Below are 8,763 nucleotides of genomic sequence, written 5' to 3' on the forward strand. Positions count from 1 at the left end.
GAGCACCTGAACCCATCCCTGGCCTCCTTGTTGCAGACGCAAGCAGACGATGCAAAGCAGTTAGTTTGTGACAGAATGGCTCCCGCTCCTCTCCCAGGAAGCCCCTAGAGGCTCCTGCTCCGAGGAAACGAGAAGCTTCCTTTTGCAGGATTCTCGGTCATCTTGCCCGGCCGCACTCCCAGCAGACATAAGCGGACTGGCCGCCGTGTACGGGCAGCATCGGCTTTGGGGATGAGGAAGGGCTGAAATCCCCCCAAGCGAGCTGCCTCTGGTGGGAACGCCTCCGGAAGGGGAGGGGGCCTGGCAAAATGCAGGAAAACTCGCTGGGGATGGGAACGAGGGAGCCCTGGGCCCCGAGGAGTTTCACTTCTGTCCGCCGTGGCTCGGTGACAGAGTAAGCAGCCAATGGTGGCAGGCGCCAGGACGGAACAACGTGACAATGAGATTTGATTGATTCTGACTTAAACAGGAAACGGGAAAGCCATCCCAGAATCCATTGTGTGGGTGCAGTCAGATCCTCACTGGCTGGTACAGGGCCTGAAGAGGGAAGAAGTCTGAGGCATTTGCGGTGGAGGATGGCTCAGGTTATAGAACATAAACTTGCGGCGGGCCCAGCCAGCATCGATCCATGACTCCCCCATTAGCATTCGATAAGGATGCGGAGCAGAGATGTACGGGCAGCATCGGTCGGGGGAGCTCATTCGGGACTGGGACTTGGGAGGGCGGCAGGACGAGGAGGGATGCAGCAAGAGCGGCCTGCAAAGGCTTTGCAAACTGCTTTCTCCAGCAGGCCTCGTCTTCCAACCTCCCAACTGACAGTTCCTTGAGATATAAAAAAGCCCGTGGGACTTAGTGGCAAATGCCCACGATCCCGGTCGTTGCTGCCCTGGGAGGGGCTGAGGGGCCACAAGCTCTGGAGTTCTGAAGCCAGCAGACATACAGAGAGGCAGCATGGTTAGGGTGGGAGCCTGGAGACCCAGACTGACTCTCGGCTGTAGCACAGACAAACCGTGTGGCCCTGGGCAAGTCCTCTTCCCTGAGCAACAGTTTTCTTATCAAAGTGTAGACTGATGAATTTATGAGGAACAGTAAAACAGAATCAAAAAGTTTAAAAAATAAAGAAAATGCAAAATGTCTCATTGGAAAAAAAAAAAAAACTGATCTGGAAAATAGATCCAGGAAAGATAACGTAAGATTTATTGGCTACCTGAAAGCCAAGATCAAAAAAAGAGCCTAGACATCATCATTCAAGAAATTATTCTAGAACCAAAGGATAAAAAGAAATCGAAAAACTCTACTTATCGTCTTTGGGAAAGAGATCCCAAATGAAAACCTCCAGGAATATCACAGCCAATTCCAGGTCTCCCAGATTGAGGAGAAGGTATTGCAAGCAGCCAGAAAGAAACAAGTCAAATATCGTGGAACCACAGTCAGGACAACACCAGAATTAGCAGCTTTTACAGTGAAGAGATCCTTCTGGAGAGATTGGAATATACTATTCCAGAAGGCAAAAGAGCTAGAATTACAACCAAAAACCATCTAGCAAAACAGTCGTCAGGGAGAAGACATAGATATTTAATGAAATAGAGGAGACCAGAGCTGAATAGAAATTTGATTTTCAAACATGAAACTCGAGAGAAGCATAAAAACGTAAACAGGAAAGAGAAAATCCTAAGGGATTCAGTAAGAGGAAACTGTTTCCCTTTCTCCCTGGGGAAAAGGATACTTGTAACTCGTAAAAACTTTCTCATTTTGAGGCGGTTAGAAGGAGTATACGAATGGTGAGAAGACTGAAAAACAGATTCCAGGGGAAAAAGAGGATAGGACTGTGAGAAGGGGGGAGGGAGACGTAGAATGGGGTAAAAAGGTGTGAACGTTTTCAGTGAAGTGGAAGATGAGGAAAGGGGGCAAGGGAGTAGTGTCCGAACCTCACTCTTAGCGGAATTGCCTCAAAGAAGGAATGACCTACACGCTCAGTTCAGTATAGAAATCGCTCCTACCCTACGGGACAGCAGGGTCATGAGACTGATAGGAGAGAGGGCAGATCAAGGGCGATGAAAGTCAGAAGCAAAACACTTTTGAGGATGGACAATGAAAGGAGATAGAGCGGCTAATGGAGAAAATTAGGGTAGAGGGAAACACATCATAATCATAACGGCCAGAAAAAAACTTATGTCGGGTTTCTCGGATAAAGACCTCATTTCTCAAATATCTAGAGAGCGAGTCGATATGAAAGTGAGTTGGTCCTCAAATGATAAATAGTCACAGGATACGAAGAGGCGACTCCTCTGTGGTCATATGAGTAGAGAAATTCAAATTAAAGCCTCTCTGAGCTTCCACCCTGTACTGATCAGCTTGACTAATATGACAGAAAAGGAAAATGATCAATGTTGGGGGATTGTGAGAAAATGGCCTCCACCACAGTGTGTGTGACTGTTATGGAATAGCGTTGGGTTATAACGATGAGCAGGAAAAATCTGGAAAGACTTATTTGAATTGACATAAAGTGAAATGTGCAGAGCCAGGAAAACATTGTCCATGGGAGCAGCAATATTGTGTGATCTATTATGAATAATTTAGCTGTTCTCAGCGATGATCCAAGGTAGTTCGAAGGACTTAGGGTGAAAAATGCTCATAAATGACCCTCTAATGGGATTTCTACACCTATTCTGTCTTATATTTTTCGTTATTTATTTATTTTTTTGCTGAGGCAATTAGGGTCAAGTGACTCACCCAGGGTCACAAAGCTAGGAAGTGTAAAGTGTCTGAGGTCAGATTTGAACTCAGGTCCTCCTGACTTCAGGGCTGGTGCTCTATCCACTGCGCCACCCAGCTGCCCCCTATTCCATTAAAAAAAAAAAAAAAACACCGAAGAAGAGATACTTTTTTTGGTCATAATAATCTAAAGATGGGAGAACTAAAGGTGACGGAAATAATTTTTACTAATGAAACTTGTTTTCTCATTCAAAACCAACTTGCGATTGAGATAAATGTATTTCACTGGCCCAGGAGACCCTCCCCATGTAACTCCTTTGAAAACCTTTGAGCTACAATCAAGGAAAGATTTGGAAAGTAGTAATAATAGCATCAGTGAGAATAACAAGCACTTTAAAATATCTCATTTGGTCTTCAGCTTCAGAAGGAAGGGCTCTTATTAGTCCCGTTTTACAAGAGAAGCAACTGAGGCAGGGAGTGTTAAGTGACTTGCCCAGGATCACATGTCGAGGCACTGTAGAACCACTGAGCCTGATATACTTCATGTGCGATGGGATGGGGGTTTCACGAAGAGGGGGCGGGATTTTGTGAACTTAGTGCCAGTCTTGACAAACAAGGGATTGTGGCAAAAGAGCCCAGGCCCGCTCAGGGAGGGTTTTCAGGCTGGAGAGTTTAACGCGGGAGCTCATCGGGATAAATCACTGCCTTTAATTGTTTCCCTTCTCTGGGCCCCTGACCCACCCGGGCCCACCACCCGCTGTGGAGCTTCTCCTCGGGCAGGGCCCAGTGGAGTGAACGGAGGAGACAAGCCGTGCCCCTCGGCCGACTCCGGGATCTGTGATTTCCTTGAGTTCTGCCCCGCTCTCTTCAGCAAGTTGCCTTCGTCCTGCTCTTAGCCTGGTGGGCCCGGTTCTCGGCAGGCTCCCAGAGCTTGGCTTTTACCGGCATTGACTGGGCGGGTCCACGCCGGGGTGGAGCACGTGAGGGATCCAGGGAAGCTCCGGAGGAGGGAGCCCAGAGAAGGCCCCGGGCCTCAGTGTGGCGCTTGTCCTGCTTTGTCCGACTCGCCCCGGCGGCTTTCTAGGTCGGCGTGTTTCCCATCGGCCGGTCTCGTCTCTGGCTCGTCTGCAGCTTGTTTGCAGCCTCCAGCTTTCGCCGAGGAGCTTAGTGTGTTTTGCTTTGACTTTGATGCATGATGGGAGACTCGCCCCCGAGTCAGGCTCGTGGTGGGACCTTTTCTGAGTTCTCGGGGCCACCTTGTGCTTTTGAAAAGCAGCAAGTCAGCGAGCGTCCTTCCCTTTGGGCGCGCTCTGCTCTGGCTGGTGGCGGGCAGAGGAGAGAGCCCCGGGAGTCGCTTAGAGGCCTGGCTGGAGGAAGTTTGGGTCTTTGGCGAGCAGGTACGGGGCGGCCTCCCTCCCCAGGGATCCCATGCAGGGGCACCTCCCATACGGGGAGCCGGAGTCACTTCTTGGTTCCCGGGTTCTCCTGGCTTACAGGGGCGGCTTGGGAGCTTCAGTCGTGGGGAAAACAGCCCAATCGATGGGATTACAACCTGACTGAGCGTGTGCAGTTCTGTCTATTTTTAGAAAATAGAATCTTAATCCAAGTTGTAAAAGGCCACGTAAACTCGAAATAACATTTAATTCCATCGTCCACAGAGAGCGGCCCGCTGGTACAGAAGTGCCATGATGGGGGAGGATCATTAGGAAGTTGTAATAGTGCAGGTGAATTGTCCCCATTTCTCAGAGGAGAAAATCAAGGCTTCAAATGATGGGAACTGGCCGGAGTCCCAGAGCCAGGCCAAGCTCTTATATATCTCTGTCTCTGTCTCTCTTTCTCCCCATCTTTCTTTCTATCTCTCTCTTTCTCTGTCTCTGTGTCTCCATTTCTCCTCTTCTCTTTTTTTTTCTCTTTCTGTTTTTATCTCTCTGTCTCTGTCTCTTACTCTCTGTATCTCTCTGTGTGTTTCTCTGTCTCTCTGTCTCTCTCTATATATATATCTGTAGCTCTCTGTCTCTCTGTCTCTGTCTCTCTGTCTCTGTCTGTCTGTCTCTCTCTCTCTCTGTCTCCCTCTCCCTCTGCGAGGGTCCCCCGAAGCCGGCCCACACCGGGGATCAGGTCCTCTCCCCACATCTCCCAGGTAACTTGAGCAGCAGGGAATGGCCGGAGACAGCGGTCACTGAGCATCGTGTGCCAGGTGCTGTGCTGAGCACCGGAGAATCAAGGCCGGCGCTCTGCCTTCGGGGCCCTCCCGGCCGTAGCACTTCCAGTTGAGAGGAGGGACTTCCTCCTCACCCGCAGGTTTGGGGTCCCGTCAGAGGGGCCGATGAGCGGGGGCGCCGCGGCTGCCGGGATCCTGCCGGACGTTTTCCGACGACGAGCGTCCTGAGGCACGGGGGGCAGTCAGAGGTGGCGTTGGAGCCCAGGGGCCCGGCCTGCTAGGGGGGGCTCCCGTGAGGTCAGACGTGCGCTGAGCCATGGAGTCACAGAGTCACGGAGAGGGGCAGTGGTTGGGGGAAGGCGCGCATCTGTGACCGGGGAGGGCCCTGAGCGTGAGGAGGGGGAGCTCTGACCCGTGGGCTCTCGGGAACTTCTGGTGTCCCTGCTTGGGCTCTGTAGGAGGGAGTGCAGCGCTGCTCTGCCTGGGGGGAATCCCAGTCTCACTCTGAGCCGGGTTCACTCCTAGGCTCCCTGTAAAAGGGTCCTCATTGTCCCATGAAACGCTCGCTGCTCCTCCGCTGCGGGGCAAGGCTAACGACTCCTGCACGTGGTGGCCCTGGGTCCTCCCTGGGACGGGCGGCTCCCACTGTGTGGTCTGACAACCCCCCCTCCCCCCCTCCCCCGTGGCGCGGGGACCGTCCGTGGCTTTCCTGAACAGCCTTTGTCTCCTTTCTCTGTCTCCCCTGTTCCTGCAGGTCCGGACGCTGCCGCTCTGTGAGGCGTTAACAGCACCGGTCACCCAGCAGACACGCCACCTCCCGGGGAGCCGCTGGACGAGGGGACGGAGCCTGCCCGACGGGCCAGGGAGCACGGCCGGTCCTGGGGATCCTCTAACCCAGCCCGGGCCCCCCCTTCCTCTGCCGTTTGCTAACCGCTGCCTCGCTTTCCTAACGGGCCTCTCCCTTCCTCCTTGCGGACGCCTCTTTTCTCTGAAGCCCTGGCTCGCTCCGCACGAGCTCCTATGGTGAACTCCCAGGAAAACGGCTGCTCGTTCCCGAGGGAGCCGGGCCCCTCCCTGCCCGCTCCGTCCCACGCGTCCATTCGTGATGTTTTTCCAAACAAATGGACAGATCCAAAAGTGCCTGGACGTCCGTGGATAGAGATCGACAGAAATATCCGCAGTGTCCTTCCGCCCGTCTGGGGCCAGCGTCCCTCCCTCGGGCCTGGGAGCCTCAGGCAGGCTGGCTCCCAACGCCGCCCCTAGTGCCTTGGGTGCAAACCCCCGTGGGTGGGCGGGCCGCCCACCTTGCCCTGGTGCCTTCTTTCCCTCGGGTGCCTTCTCCCTCAGCGAGCTCTTTATAGGAACGGTGCTGCCCAAACCAGCCCTACGGCCGCGGCCCAGGGGCCGGCCCCCCTCGCCCCGCCTGCAGACGCTTGGGGATCTCGTCTGCTTGAACCGGACCGTTTAAAAACCTCCCCGGGGACCACACTCTAGTCTTGCCACCTCCCAGTCCCTCAGTCACAGGCCCACTGCCCTTCTGCCGTTTCCTCTTCCCCCACTCTCCCTGACCCGGGGAACAGGCTGTGCCCGCACATCCCCGCTGAGGGAACCAGGGCCCCCTCCCACAATAAGCCGGACCGGCCTTTAGCCCTCAGGGAGTCGGGGGGCGGGGGAACTGCTGCTTCCTGGGAGCGTGTCCGCCCGGGTTGTTGGGACCTGCTGTGGCAGAGGGTCCGAGCCCGGGGCGGGCCAGCTTTGTGCCCTCCCGCTTTCCCGCTCCTCCTTCCGCCTTTCCTTCAGCCTCTGCTCTGGGACGGTACTTGGAGGATCCCCCAGCAGGGGCCGCGGTACGCGTCGTGCCCCGGGAATCCGTGGTGCTCTAACCCCGACTTGCGTGTAACCAGGCCCGCCTTCTGCGTCTTGTGACTCCGCGGAATATACTTAACCTCATTAAAAGTTGCTGTCTCACGGTGCGTCCGCTGCTTCTCTCTTCCTCGGCTTCCCTTTCCCCGCGTAGGTCTCCCGCCGGTCAGCGGCCCACTCAGACCTCCAGCTCTTCGAGGACCGGGGCTGGCAAGGACTCTGTGCCGTTGATGGCAGGGGACGGGGGGGAGGGACTCCGTTATCCAAGAAAACAGAGGTCACAGTTCCCTTCCTCCAGCATTAGTGAAGCATTTTCTGTGTCCTGAGCGAGTGAGCGCACAGAGAAAACCATAGACGCTCCTGCCCCCAGGGAGAGAGGGACAGCAAAGGCCACTTACCCGTAGGAAAGACAAACTCTACAGTCATCTGGAGGGGGAGGGGAGGGGGCATCCACCAACAAAGTTTTATTTAGCACCTACTGTGTGCAAGGAGATACAAAGAAAATACAGAACAGAACCTGTCTCTGAGGAGCTCTAGGGGGACCGTCTACAGGTGGCACCTGAGAGAGAAGGATGGGGGTTTGATGGGCGTGGATTTGTGGGGTTGGACCTAAACCTTGTAGAAAGTCAGGGAAACTGAGGGGCGGAGAGAGAGGAGGGGGCAGAGCATCCGGGGGGAGGGCAGGGCAGTGGGGCCCGCTGGGGCCGAGATCCACAGCCGGGACGGCGTGCCATGGGAAGGGGGCAGCCAGGGGACCAGTCACCGCAGGAGGGAGGTGTGGCAAAGGCAGCGAGGGCCGGCTCCGGAAGGTCATCGATGCCTGCCAGTAAGAGGGGCCACCCGAGGGCGCTGAGTTGGTCTCACGTGGTCAGACCGTTTTAGAAAATCCCTCTGGCAGCTGAAAGGGGCCAGGATCGCGGTGGGAAAGGCCCGGAGGCCGGGGAGCCGTTAGCCAGCAGCTGCTGGGCACGGAGAGAGACATCAGGAGAGGGAGGGTTAGAGGGCAAGTCAAGACCAAAATGGCAAGGATTCCACAAGGCGCAGGAGAGACGCAGGAGAGACGCAGGGCATGGATGTGGCATGACCGGGGAGCCCCCAGCAATGACCCAGCAGGCACTGATGAGACCGCCAATAAAGGGAGGCCCCAGGAGAGGGCCCGGTGTAGCAGAGCTGGGAGGGGCACTGGGGTACTGGGCCCAAAGGGGCTGGTGTGGGGGTGGGGGAGGCTAGTGGGCAGCACATGCATGAAGAAATGGCCAAAGAGTCTCAAGAAGGGTCTGGACAGATGGGAAGAGAACCAGGAAAGAACAAGAAAGGAGAGAACCCAGGAGGAAGCCGACCAACAGGGTCAAAGGCTGCAGGAAGGTTAGGAAGGAAGATTGAGAAAAGACCCATCAATCAAATGAAAGAGGGTTTGGGGTTTTGGTTCCTTCCTTCCTTCCTTCCTTCCTTCCTTCCTTCCTTCCTTCCTTCCTTCCTTCCTTCCTTCCTTCCTTCCTTCCTTCCTTCCTTCCTTCCTTCCTCCCTCCCTCCCTCTCTCCCTCCCTTACTCCTTTCCTTCCTCCCTTCCTTCCTCCCTTTTCTGTCTTTCTCTCCCTCCCTCCCTTCCCTTTCTGTCTTTCCCTCCCTCCCTCCCTCCCTCCCTCCCTCCCTCCCTCCCTCCCTTCCTTCTCTTTCTGTCTCTCTCCTCCCTCTCTCCTTCCTTCCTTCCTTTTTTTCTTTCTAAAAGCTTTTTATTTTCAAAATGTATGCCTGGATAATTTGTCACCATGGACCCTTGCACATCTTGTGTTTCAGATTTTCTCCTCTTTCCCCCACCCCCTCCTCTAGTAAGCAATCTGATATATGTTAAACATGTTAAACTAGATGTTAAATCCAATATAAGTACACATACCTATATAGTTCTCTTGCTGCACAAGAAAAATCAGATCAAAAAGGAAAGAAAATGAGAAAGAAAACAAAACGCAAGCGAACGACAACAGAGAGAGCGAGAACGCTCTGTTGTGCTCCACCCTCAGTTCCCA

The 8,763-nt window shown here is 54.4% G+C and overlaps 1 protein-coding gene across 1 annotated transcript in view; it reads left to right on the forward strand.

Annotated features, from left to right (window-relative positions):
- Positions 1 to 6,849, forward strand: part of LOC127545738 (septin-2) — a 108,703-nt gene extending 101,854 nt beyond the window's left edge. Inside the window, exon 13 of the mRNA XM_051973206.1 lies at positions 5,631 to 6,849. The gene's annotated coding sequence lies outside the window, so the exon portion shown is untranslated. The remainder of the gene's footprint in view (positions 1 to 5,630) is intronic.
- Positions 6,850 to 8,763: the final 1,914 nt, after the last annotated feature.

Source organism: Antechinus flavipes, chromosome 1 (assembly GCF_016432865.1).
Source record: "Antechinus flavipes isolate AdamAnt ecotype Samford, QLD, Australia chromosome 1, AdamAnt_v2, whole genome shotgun sequence".
NCBI classification, from domain to species: Eukaryota; Metazoa; Chordata; class Mammalia; order Dasyuromorphia; family Dasyuridae; genus Antechinus; species Antechinus flavipes.